Here is a 14,224-nt window from a genome sequence, read left to right as displayed (position 1 = left end):
CAACACCCAGCCATCACGAGGCAGAGAAAATCCCTGACCCCGCCGGGAATCGAACCCGGGAACCCGGGCGTGGGAAGCGAGAACGCTACTGCACGACCACGAGATGTGGGCGAAATTTGAAGTTTCTCACATTAAAATTCTGTTTAGAGTGAGCAATTTAATGTCGGGAAACTAAAACCGAATTTCATTAAACCCCGTTTTATATTCTAAACGTACATATTCTACATATACATCTACATATACATCACATTTAAGTGCTTGGCAGAGGGTTCATCGAACCACCTTCACAATTCTCCATTATTCTAATCTCGTATAGCGCGCGGAAAGAATGAACAGCTATACCTTTTCGTAGGAGCTCTGATTTCCCTTATTTTATCGTGGTGATCGTTCCTCCCTATCTAGGTCGGTGTCAACAAATATTTTCGCATTCGGAGGAGAAAGTCGGTGATTGGAATTTCGTGAGAAGATTCCGTCGCAACGAAAAACGCCTTTCTTTTAATGATGTCCAGCCCAAAACCTGTATCATTTCTGTGACAGTCTCTCCCATATTTTGCGATAATACAAAAGGTGTTGCGTTTCTTTGAACTTTTTCGATGTACTCCGTCAGTCCTATATGGTAAGTATCCCGCACCTCGGTGCAGTATTCTAAAAGAGGACGGACAAGCGTTGTGTAGGCAGCCGCCTTAGTAGATCTGTTACATTTTCTAAGTGTCCTGACAATAAAACGCAGCCTTTGGTTAGCCTTTCCCACAACATTTTCTACGTGTTCCTTCCAATTTAAGTTTTTCTTAATTGTAATACCAAGGTAACTAGTGGAATATACGGCTTTTAGATTTATCGTGTAACCGAAGTTTAACGAGTCCCTTTTAGCACTCACGTGGATGACCTCACACTTTTCGTTATTTAGGGTCAACTGCCACTTTTCTCACCATTCCGATATTACTTCTAAATCGTTTTGCAATTTGTTTTGATCTTCTGATGACTTTATTAGTCGATGAACGACAGCATCATCTGCAAACAACCGAAGACGGCTGCTCAGATTGTCTCCCAAATCGTTTATATAAATAAAGAACAGCAAAGGGCGTACAACACTACCTTGGGGAACGCTAGAAATCACGTCTTTTTTACTCGATGAGCTTCCGTCAATTACGACGAACTGTGACCTCTCTGGCAGGAAATCACAAATCCAGTCTCATAACTGAGACTATATTCCATAAGCATGCATTTTCAACACGAGCCGCTTGTGTGGTACAGTGTCAAAAGCATTCCGGAAATCCAAAAATACGAAATCGATCTGAAATCCCTTGTCTATAGCAGTCAACACTTCATGAAAATAAAGAGCTAGTTGTGTTCCACAGGAACGCTGGTTTCTAAACCCGTGTTGACTGTGTGTCAATAGACCGTAACACAATATATGTTCTAAAACCCTGCTGCATATCGACGTTAACGATATTGGTCTGTAATTTAGTGGAATAATCCTACAACCTTTCTTGAATACTGGTGTGACCTGTGCAACTTTCCAGTCTTTGGGTGCGGATCTTTCGTCGAGCGAGCGGTTCTATATGATTGTTAAGTATGGAGCTAATGCATCAGCATACTCCGAATAGAACATAGTTGGTATACAGTCTGGATCAGAAGACTTGCTTTTATTAAGTGATTTAAGTTGCTTCACTACTCCAAGGATATTTACTTCTACGTTACCCATGTTGGCAGCTGTTCTCGTTTCGGATTCTGCAATATTTACTTCATCGTTTTTTAACAAATCAACAGAAATCAGAAGGCATTATCTTTTCGTATCCTTCTAGGTCCATCTATTATTTGTTCCGTTTAATTGACAAAGTAATTAGTAGTGAAGAGAAGTGTAGAGTAAAGGGGGTATGGCACATGCATACGACCAAAAAATGGTAACAGTATGGAAATTTTCAAAAATCGTAATTTTCTTCACTGATTGTTCCTATATCGGCAGTTAAAGCTGAACACCGAGATGTATATTAAGAAAAAAGGCAAGACCATTTTTTTCATTTCTCCTTGTCTTCCCATCGTCCTACAGCACGTTAGAACCTACTCTTCTTTTATTCCATCGAACATGCTGAGTTTGTGGGATAACATTTGTAAGTAGGCTGTTTAGGTTTTTTTTATTGGTAGCGCCACATAGCGCTCTGTATGAAAAACCACTGGCTGTGCTGTGTGCAGTCAGTGTCTGGTTGGCATTGTTGTAATATTCGCCATTGTAGTGTTGGGCAGCTGGATGTTAACAGCGCGTAGCGTTGCACAGTTGGAGGCGAGCCGCCAGCAGTGGTGGATGTAAGGAGAGAAATTGCGGAGTTTTGAAATTTGTAAGAATGGATGTCCTGAACTGCTATATATATTATGACTATTAAGGTAAATACATTGTTTGTTCTCTATTAAAATGTTTAATTTGCTGACTCTGCTTATCAGTAGTTAGTGCCTTCAGTAGTTTGAATCTTTTATTTAGCTGGCAGTAGTGGCGCTCGCTGTATTGCAGTAGTTCGAGTAACGAAGATTTTTGTGAGGTAAGTGATATGTGAAACGTATAGGTTAATGTTAGGCAGGGCCATTCTTTTGTAGGGATATTTGAAAGTCAGATTGCGCTGCGCTAAAAATATTGTGTGTCATTTTAAGCACAGTCCTGTATAATTTTTCTAAGGGGACGTTTCACATTTTCCTCAGACGTGCGTAACATTAACTAGAGTTTTGCTGTGGACAAACTGTCTTCACAAGAGGCAACCGAGGATTTAATCACCTTCACTGTTGTCCGTATATTGGAAAAGAACACGGCAGGGGTGACATTAGTTCCAACTCCTTAGACTTCTTCTGTCGTTTACCTTCATCCTATTGTCCAGTTTGTATACATCGTATTCAATATTGTGAATTCAGTTCCTGTAGTACGTTCGATAAACACCGTCCGGAAGTTGTCCACCGAACTGCAACTGATGAGATCCGCGATAACAGTCCTACCACAAAAGGTTACACCATTTTCAAGACGCACGAAGCTATAAGTGTGTACTGCTGGCGTTAATATGTTGTAGAATATTCGAACGTATTTTGTGCTCTCGTCTTATGACATTACTGGGGATCCAGAATCTCCTCTGTAGGGATCAACACGGATTCTGCAAGAAAAGCATCGACTGAAACCCATCTTTCGCTCATGTGAAGCTGTATTTTTCGACTTCTATCTATAGTGCGCACTGTCTCCTGATGAACAAAATATGAACGTACGGAATATATGACTTGCTTCGTGACTGAACTGAAGAGCTCGTAAAAAAACAAAACACACAGTATGTCACTCGTAACGGCGAGAAATGTTCGGACGTAACAGTAACTTCGGTCGTATCCCAAGACAGTGTTACTGGTCCATTACTTCTCACATAGCATCGGAAACATTTCGCTGGAATCAATGAATCAAGGCTCTGGTGGAAGCATGTTTATCAATCCAAATCGGTGCCTTCTGTGCTAACAATTGAGCCTCTCACGGTGTCAAACGTAATCTCATAGTTTTGTAATGGAAATAAGAAGACTTGTACAACGTATTTGTAAACTTCGCGGAATAGATGTATCTCACTTGGAATTTGAATCCTGTCACTATCATCGAACTGCGACAATTACTACAGGTACGTTGAAAACTAAACAGAGCAGAAATACTTTAGAGTCAATTAACCTAAATACCCAACTAAGTTGGTGCTTGCAGTGTATACATTGTCAATTCCTTCTTATTTATCTCTTCGATTTACTTCGCATATTCATTGAAAAAGCACTGTGGTCACTGTTATCTAAACTTTTTATATTTTTAACGTACGAAATTTGAAGTTTCAAAGGTTCAAATGGCTCTGAGCACTATGGGACTTAACATCTATGGTCATCAGTCCCCTAGAACTTAGAACTACTTAAACCTAACTAACCTAAAGATAACACACAACACCCAGCCATCACGAGGCAGAGAAAATCCCTGACCCCGCCGGGAATCGAACCCGGGAACCCGGGCGTGGGAAGCGAGAACGCTACTGCACGACCACGAGATGTGGGCGAAATTTGAAGTTTCTCACATTAAAATTCTGTTTAGAGTGAGCAATTTAATGTCGGGAAACTAAAACCGAATTTCATTAAACCCCGTTTTATATTCTAAACGTACATATTCTACATATACATCTACATATACATCACATTTAAGTGCTTGGCAGAGGGTTCATCGAACCACCTTCACAATTCTCCATTATTCTAATCTCGTATAGCGCGCGGAAAGAATGAACAGCTATACCTTTTCGTAGGAGCTCTGATTTCCCTTATTTTATCGTGGTGATCGTTCCTCCCTATCTAGGTCGGTGTCAACAAATATTTTCGCATTCGGAGGAGAAAGTCGGTGATTGGAATTTCGTGAGAAGATTCCGTCGCAACGAAAAACGCCTTTCTTTTAATGATGTCCAGCCCAAAACCTGTATCATTTCTGTGACAGTCTCTCCCATATTTTGCGATAATACAAAAGGTGTTGCGTTTCTTTGAACTTTTTCGATGTACTCCGTCAGTCCTATATGGTAAGTATCCCGCACCTCGGTGCAGTATTCTAAAAGAGGACGGACAAGCGTTGTGTAGGCAGCCGCCTTAGTAGATCTGTTACATTTTCTAAGTGTCCTGACAATAAAACGCAGCCTTTGGTTAGCCTTTCCCACAACATTTTCTACGTGTTCCTTCCAATTTAAGTTTTTCTTAATTGTAATACCAAGGTAACTAGTGGAATATACGGCTTTTAGATTTATCGTGTAACCGAAGTTTAACGAGTCCCTTTTAGCACTCACGTGGATGACCTCACACTTTTCGTTATTTAGGGTCAACTGCCACTTTTCTCACCATTCCGATATTACTTCTAAATCGTTTTGCAATTTGTTTTGATCTTCTGATGACTTTATTAGTCGATGAACGACAGCATCATCTGCAAACAACCGAAGACGGCTGCTCAGATTGTCTCCCAAATCGTTTATATAAATAAAGAACAGCAAAGGGCGTACAACACTACCTTGGGGAACGCTAGAAATCACGTCTTTTTTACTCGATGAGCTTCCGTCAATTACGACGAACTGTGACCTCTCTGGCAGGAAATCACAAATCCAGTCTCATAACTGAGACTATATTCCATAAGCATGCATTTTCAACACGAGCCGCTTGTGTGGTACAGTGTCAAAAGCATTCCGGAAATCCAAAAATACGAAATCGATCTGAAATCCCTTGTCTATAGCAGTCAACACTTCATGAAAATAAAGAGCTAGTTGTGTTCCACAGGAACGCTGGTTTCTAAACCCGTGTTGACTGTGTGTCAATAGACCGTAACACAATATATGTTCTAAAACCCTGCTGCATATCGACGTTAACGATATTGGTCTGTAATTTAGTGGAATAATCCTACAACCTTTCTTGAATACTGGTGTGACCTGTGCAACTTTCCAGTCTTTGGGTGCGGATCTTTCGTCGAGCGAGCGGTTCTATATGATTGTTAAGTATGGAGCTAATGCATCAGCATACTCCGAATAGAACATAGTTGGTATACAGTCTGGATCAGAAGACTTGCTTTTATTAAGTGATTTAAGTTGCTTCACTACTCCAAGGATATTTACTTCTACGTTACCCATGTTGGCAGCTGTTCTCGTTTCGGATTCTGCAATATTTACTTCATCGTTTTTTAACAAATCAACAGAAATCAGAAGGCATTATCTTTTCGTATCCTTCTAGGTCCATCTATTATTTGTTCCGTTTAATTGACAAAGTAATTAGTAGTGAAGAGAAGTGTAGAGTAAAGGGGGTATGGCACATGCATACGACCAAAAAATGGTAACAGTATGGAAATTTTCAAAAATCGTAATTTTCTTCACTGATTGTTCCTATATCGGCAGTTAAAGCTGAACACCGAGATGTATATTAAGAAAAAAGGCAAGACCATTTTTTTCATTTCTCCTTGTCTTCCCATCGTCCTACAGCACGTTAGAACCTACTCTTCTTTTATTCCATCGAACATGCTGAGTTTGTGGGATAACATTTGTAAGTAGGCTGTTTAGGTTTTTTTTATTGGTAGCGCCACATAGCGCTCTGTATGAAAAACCACTGGCTGTGCTGTGTGCAGTCAGTGTCTGGTTGGCATTGTTGTAATATTCGCCATTGTAGTGTTGGGCAGCTGGATGTTAACAGCGCGTAGCGTTGCACAGTTGGAGGCGAGCCGCCAGCAGTGGTGGATGTAAGGAGAGAAATTGCGGAGTTTTGAAATTTGTAAGAATGGATGTCCTGAACTGCTATATATATTATGACTATTAAGGTAAATACATTGTTTGTTCTCTATTAAAATGTTTAATTTGCTGACTCTGCTTATCAGTAGTTAGTGCCTTCAGTAGTTTGAATCTTTTATTTAGCTGGCAGTAGTGGCGCTCGCTGTATTGCAGTAGTTCGAGTAACGAAGATTTTTGTGAGGTAAGTGATATGTGAAACGTATAGGTTAATGTTAGGCAGGGCCATTCTTTTGTAGGGATATTTGAAAGTCAGATTGCGCTGCGCTAAAAATATTGTGTGTCATTTTAAGCACAGTCCTGTATAATTTTTCTAAGGGGACGTTTCACATTTTCCTCAGACGTGCGTAACATTAACTAGAGTTTTGCTGTGGACAAACTGTCTTCACGGGAGGCAACCGAGGATTTAATCACCTTCACTGTTGTCCGTATATTGGAAAAGAACACGGCAGGGGTGACATTAGTTCCAACTCCTTAGACTTCTTCTGTCGTTTACCTTCATCCTATTGTCCAGTTTGTATACATCGTATTCAATATTGTGAATTCAGTTCCTGTAGTACGTTCGATAAACACCCTCCGGAAGTTGTCCACCGAACTGCAACTGATGAGATCCGCGATAACAGTCCTACCACAAAAGGTTACACCATTTTCATAATTTTGTTGGATTACAGTGTACTGCGAACAGTGACTCATCAAAAGTGTAGCGTTCGGTTAGTAGCGAAAAGGGTGACAGGTGCAACTACCGCGGGTTCGGCGGAATAACAATTTGTTGATTAAATAGGGAAAGCAACAGAAAAATCGACAGGAGTGTACGCTCAAACCTTGGTACCGGAAGTAAACGAATCATCTTCGCTACTTTATACTGCTTGCAGTAGGTACAATACTTAAAGGAAAAAAAGATTGCCGCCTAAAGTGCCATCGGTGATAAGGACATTCGAAACAGAACGGAAGGTAGATCTGGGGAAGGAAGGGAGAGGGGAAAAGGACGTGAACGCCGTCTTACCGAATGCGAATCCAGCCTTGCCGCATGTGTTGCCTCGTTCGAAAAATACTTTAAAAAAATATGTGACCAAAGTGCTGAGCTCATCAGTCTCCAGGCTTACACATTACTTAATCTAAATTAAACTAACTTATGCCAAGGACTACACACACACCCATACCCGATGGGAGGACCCGCTGAGCTGCGGCAAGGTGCCTTATACCGCGCAGCTACACCGCGCGGCAATACTTAAAAAGTCAGCTACACTACGTAGCGTGATCATCGATCACTGAGGAACGATTTGAATCCTTGATCGCTCATTCTTCCTTCAAGATCCACTGGTCATAATGTGTCGCTCGTTGCCACTTTCGCTGCACGCAACGTGACTTAGCACCCGTATAAGCAGTCTCATGCTTCTGGATTGTTGCTCAAGCAATAGCGTCAGAATCAGCAAACGAAAGCATCGGTCACAGCGGACGTCAGGAAGTAATGATCAAACAAACCACTTCAAGAAGCATATTATTTCATTTATTACTAAGTTCACTCCACAGACGAGAGCATCTAATTCCTGTAGATGGCAATACGACTAAAGTTCAAAGTTGCGGTCAGCACTGTCGTCAAACAAAAACGGAACGTATAACTGAAGATTCTGTCGTCTGTAGGTAGTAAAAAATTCGCGCACTGAGGGTTTCGTACAAGAAGTCGTTTTTGGTGTTTTGGTGCCAGGATATCTTGGAAATTCTGGAAGAAACAGTTCTGCACAGATTCCGTTTTCTCGTTAAGGATTTTTTGAAGTGGTTTTGGCTTATGAATGTAAATGTCTGCCACCCGGAGTGGGACAGCGGTTCTAGGCGCTACAGTCTGGAACAGCTCGATCGTTACGGTCGCAGGTTCGAATCCTGCCTCAGGAATGGATGTGTGTTATGTCCTTAGGTTACTTAGGTTTAAGTAGTTTTAAGTTCTACGGGACTGATGACCTCAAAAGTTAAGTCCCATAGTGCTCAGAGCCATTTGAACCATTTGTAAATGTCTAACTGTTCAAGGAGATCTTCCTATGAGACGCCAGTGCATTAAAATATCATTTCCACGTCCATCATATTAACTTGACATTCGTTGCAGATTGTCTTCATTGTTTTGCAGTTCTGGTGACCAGCAGTGTACTTATATTGTAACTTAATCTAGCGACAGACGGACAAGATTCATTTTTATATCAGACTAGAGAGCACCTTGAGGATGTTTCTTCAGGAAAGGAATGTGCGGTCTGCTCGGGTGGAAGAATATCTTCGCCGAGGACGCCATTGAACGCCGACAGAATCATAGTTTTTTGAGTTACGATGTGAACTAGTTTACAGCTCCTGGGGAGAGGATAGCTGGCCGTCAGTGAGAGCCCCAGAATTGGCAAGCAGAGATGAAGTCGCCTGGTCGGGCAGCTAGGGCGGGCCCGCCGCTCAAAACTTTGCCCATGGCCGAATTTATTTTTACTGCTCCTCTTGACCTCCCATAAAGCGCGCGCAATGCGAGTTGTGAGTTGGAACTTTATGGACCCTCGGGGCCAAACGCGCATTTCGCGTGGAGATTTACGCAACGCCCGGCTGCGCTCGGATGGTGTTGCGGATTTCGGCCAGTTTCCTCTCCCCCGCCCCAAGATGTTCCGACTGATCTGGCACGCAGGCGGTGGTAAGGCGCCGAGGCTGTGAGTGAATGACGCCCGGTTCGTTTGCTGCCGCTTGCTCGTTCTGGCGGAATAGCTGCACAGGGTGCTAGACACATTCCTTCCCCCTCGCCCCCCCCCCCCCCTAAATCCCTCTATTACACTGGAAGGCCCCTCCACTTCCAATCCGCTCACCACTCTCTCAACTTGTCTCCAAAATTTTATAAATACTTAACGCAGTACATCAAACTAAGGCAGTACAGTAAGTTTTTGGCCTCAAGCAACTCTTAAAACTCTTAAATGTTTATACTCTTCACCTATTTCGTGATAAACGCTTCACTTCATTATGTAGCAATTAGCTAATTTCGACACCTTCGATAATATCCAGTTACAACAATAAAAATTATTATGCTTACATAATGCTATATTCCAACCGCCAAAGCGACAAAAAAGCAACATTTTTTCCCTTTTCGTTGGATCATCCCCTTGTCAAAAAAAAAAAAAAAAAAAAAAAAAAAAAAAAAAAAAAAAAAAAAAACTAGCTTTGAGCACTATGGTACTTTAACATTTGAGGTCATCAGTCCCCTACAACTTAGAACTACTTACACCTAACTAAACGAAGGACATCACACACATCCATGCCCGAGGCATGATTCGAACCTGCGACCGTAGCGGTTGCAGACTGAAGCGTCTGGAACCACTCGGCCACTCCGGCCGGCTCCCCTCGTTCGTAATGGGCACAAAAGGGGGGGGGGGAGGGAGGTGTCTGCTGTAGAACCAGCCAACAAAAAGAGTTTACACACATACACACAGGCGAAAATAGTAATTTAAAAGGTATAATATTTCTAAATTATTTTTAAATCTGTAGAAGTATGAATTTAATGAGTGTTTTTGTACAGGAGAAACTCGATTATCTTAGTTTTTTTAAATTAAAAGAGGTAAAAACTAGAAGATAAAATAAGAGTTAATTTAAAACACGCTGTAGAAACGGTGAACTTTAAAAAAAAAGGCAACGTCCCACTTTCATTAAAAATTGAAGAACATGTACTGGAAGAAAACTGCGTTTTTGGAGGGTATTGGCAGAGAAAGAAGTGACAGCATCGATTCTGCTTCATAAAAGAATACATTGTCCGTTGTAGGCTGCATTGTGCTTTATTAAATTCGTGACGGTAGCTAATATCGACAGTGCGCCATTATCGAGTACATTTGCTATGTCGTGTATTACTGCATCGTGGTCATCACAAAATAAGCACGATATGTAATACATGACATAGTAAATATACTTGATACTGAGTCGCTGCCGGAATTAGCTTACAGAACGATTCTAATAAATCACAATACAGCCTACAACGGACAATGTATTCTTTTATTAAACACTGGAGGCCGTGGATCCCAACGGAAGCAAAAAGATTCTGTTTCAGTCATGAACCAAATTATTTTTCAAAAGCTCATTACTTTTATCACAATTTATTTAGACTCTAATATTGATTATATAATTACTTTATCTCAGTTAACAGCATAACAGCACTAATGTGGCGGAGATGACAGGTTCCTCATGTAGCCCACCAACGACACACATATCTGTGCTTTGTCCCATACATCGCTGATGATGAAAGACATATACGCAACAAATGCTAAATATCTCAAGAAAAGTCTTCTCCAACTTGCAGACAGAAACTGCAGTAGTCCAGAAGTTGTTTCATTACTTTCTTCGAGTCAGATAAAGGAATTAACTAATAGCACGTCACAACAGTAACTACATAAGGGCTATTATAGTGCTGTACACAGTATTATTATTATTATTATTATTATTATTATTACTATCAATGGCTGTGGTCAGATATAAAGCATTAAGGGCCTGAGTTTTCCAGTTTCTCCCAGTTTAGAAGTAAGGTGTGTAGCAAACAACTGATTTACGAACAGGCGCCGGGATTAGCCGAGCGGTCTCAGGCGCTGCAGTCATGCATGGACTGTGCGGCTGGTCGCGGCGGAGGTTCGAGTTCTCCCTCGGGCATGGGTGTGTGTGTTTGTCTTTAGGGTAATTTAGGATAAGTAGTGTGTAAGCTTAGGGACTGATGACCTTAGCAGTTAAGTCCCATAAGATTTCACACACACATTTACGGACAGTAAGTATAGTGCACGTATTTCAACTTGCTTGATTTTCATTCTGAAAGTAAAAGTGATCCAAGAAAAGTCTTTCATTCTACAGTTTAAGTAGGTACTAAAGTTTGTTACAATATGAGAGGCAGTGACAGGGGGAGGGGAGAGGGAGGTAACATGTGAGTGAGGGGGAAGACGGCAGGGTTACTAGTCAATATCTTACCTAGTGAGGTGGCGCAGTGGTTAGCACACTCGACTCGCAATCGGGAGACGACGGTTCAAACCCGCGACCCGCCATCCTGATTTAGGTATCCCGAGATTTCCCTAAATCGCTGCAGGTAAATGACGGGATGGTTCTTTTGAAAGAGCACGCCCGGTTTCCTTCACCATCCTTCTCTAATTCGATGGTCCTCTCCCCCAAATCAACCAACCAACATAGATAACGAAACCTCCTGGCCGGCCGCGGTGGTCTCGCGGTTCTAGGCGCGCAGTCCGGAGCCGTGCGACTGCTACGGTCGCAGGTTCGAATCCTGCCTCGGGCATGGATGTGTGTGATGTCCTTAGGTTAATTAGGTTTAAGTAGTTCTAAGTTCTAGGGGACTGATGACCACAGCAGTTGAATCCCATAGTGCTCATAGCCATTTGAACCATTTGAAGCGTCCTGGCAGATTAAAACTGTGTGCCGGACCGAGACTCGAAATCGGGACCTTTGCATTTCGCGGGCAAATAGCTGAGTTTGGAAAGTAGGAGATGAGGTACTGGCGGAAGTACAGCTGTGAGGAGGCGGCGTGAGTCGTGTTTGCGTAGCTCAGATGCCAGGAAGTTTCATATCAGCGCACACTCCGCTGCAGAGTGAAAATCTCACTCTGGAAACGTAGCTAATGTCTGTTTTCATTCAGTGGAAATGATCTGCGTAAGCTTGGGAACCACTGACGTAATGGGAGTTCGTGAAGGAAAGCATCAAAGCACTAAGAAAATGGATGACACCGAAAAAAAAGTGAATAACTGCTCGGGAAATAGCCAAAAAGCTGTTGACAGGAGTGAGGTGGACGCCGAAATATCGTAGCTTCAGTGATCCATGCAGATTGCAGCGCAGTGGATTAGAGAGCGGTGACAGTTCATGAAAATGAAAGAGTCTGCCGAGCGCGCGGGGACATGGTTGCTTGGGAAGTTTGGAGCCGGCAGCTGGCAGCGGGCTGGTGTCGCGTTGCGGGTCACGCCCGCACGCCTGATGAGAACAAGTGGCCGGACGGACATGTCGAGAATGCGTCGATGGCGCAGCACCCGCCTCTGGTGCAGGCAGCGAGGTGGCGCAGTGGTTAGCACACTGGACTCGCATTCGGGAGGACGACGGTTCAATCCCGTCTCCAGCCATCCTGATTCAGGTTTTCCGTGATTTCCCTAAATCGTTTTAGACAAATGCCGGGATGGTTCCTTTGAAAGGGCACGGCCGCTTTCCTTCCCAATCCTTCCCTAACCCGAACTTGCGCTCCGTCTCTAATGACCTCGTTGTCGATGGGACGTTAAACATTAACCACCACCACCACCACCACCACCATCTGGTGCAGGCCGACACTACACGTTGCTTCCCTCGAAAACTAATAAGACTTTGAGGGAGAGCAGCACTAGAGAAAGATCTAAAATTCTTCCGCACCCCTACTACAAATCTGCCGCCTAGGTTCCTCATCTACTTACTCCCCAAGCTATCGCATGGTTCGTCGCTGTGTGTGCATTGTCTCACTACAGAAAGAGGGAAAACCGATTGCCTACATGCTTCCGCACGAGCCCTAATTTCTCTTATCTTCATGGTCCTTACGCGAAGTACAAGTTGGCGGCAGTAGAATCGTTCTCAAACGAATTTCAGATGCCGATTTTCTAAATTTTCTCTTTGGTCTTTCGCGTAAAGAACTTCGTCTTCCCTCCATGGATTCCCATTTGAGTTCGCGAAGTATCTCCGTAATTCTCGCGTGCTGATCGAACCTACTGGTAACAAATCTAGCATCATGCCTCAGAATTGCGACGATGTCTTCCTTCAATCCTGCCTGGTTTAACCCTCGACACTCGAACAGTACCCAAGAATTGGCCGCACTAAGGTCCTATACGCAACCTGCTTTATAGATGACCTAAATTCCATAAAATTCACCCAATAAAACGAAGTTGATCATTCGCCTTCCAGCTGGCCGGGATGGCCGAGCGGTTCTAGGCGCTACAGTCTGGAACCGCGCGACCGCTACGGTCGCAGGTTCGAATCCTGCCTCGGGCATGGACGTGTGTGATGTCCTTAGGTTAGTTATGTTTAAGTAGTTCTAAGTTCTAGGTAACTGATGACCTCAAATGTTAAGTCCCATAGTGCTCAGAGCCATTTGAGCCAACTTAAGAAGTCTTCGAGCCACTCAGTTATCTGGGAAGCTAATCCGTATGCTCGAACCTTCGTTAACAGCCGGTAGTCAGGCAGTCACTTTCCAGGTAAATTTGCTGTTAAGGCCAAGAGGCTACCGAGTATCGTTGACAAAGAGGTGATGGCCTGCGACATTTCATTTTGCCTCCTCTGTCGTTAGGATACGATGCTGTGGCGCTAGATTTGTGTTCGACTTCGGACTTATTTCTGCAAACAAACGAAACATGACTACGTAACTTTATTTTCTCCAGGTGATAGCTGAAGCGTTACTCCCCCTCTTATTAGCATTATGCGCATTTAGTTTTTCCTTCTAGTTTGGTGATGATGATGGTCATAAGTTGAATGCATCTGAAACAGACTGTGGATTTATTCTATGTTCCCGTCACGATAGTGACACATCACAAACTTCATCCTAGAAGCAATTTACATTCTGATCGCTCGGATGTCGTACCCTACGGTGCTAAGTTCAAACAGTCCAAAACAATATAGGGTTATCGATAAGTGCCTCTGGGGTTTCAGAAGACGATTGTGTGAGAACAAGATGGCATCAAGAAACTGACCCATTTGATCTGGACAGAGCCTGACTCCGTCACGCGGTAAACGTGAATACCTGCGTGTAGCTAACTAAAGTCGCTAACACAAATTTTCGTGGAAGACACGAACGGAAGCCTACTTTGGAAATCTGTTTAGGGTTGGTCTATTTGCAGGTGCCAGCTAAATTGATGCAACAATACGAAATGGGTGGGTTGTCTAGGTGTTTTGACACGCCTATTGCCTAGAGCAGTGCTGCCAAACTTTTCTTAGACCATTAC

Source organism: Schistocerca gregaria, chromosome 5, assembly GCF_023897955.1.
Source record: "Schistocerca gregaria isolate iqSchGreg1 chromosome 5, iqSchGreg1.2, whole genome shotgun sequence".
Taxonomy (NCBI): domain Eukaryota; kingdom Metazoa; phylum Arthropoda; class Insecta; order Orthoptera; family Acrididae; genus Schistocerca; species Schistocerca gregaria.
This window is presented reverse-complemented; position numbering follows the sequence as displayed.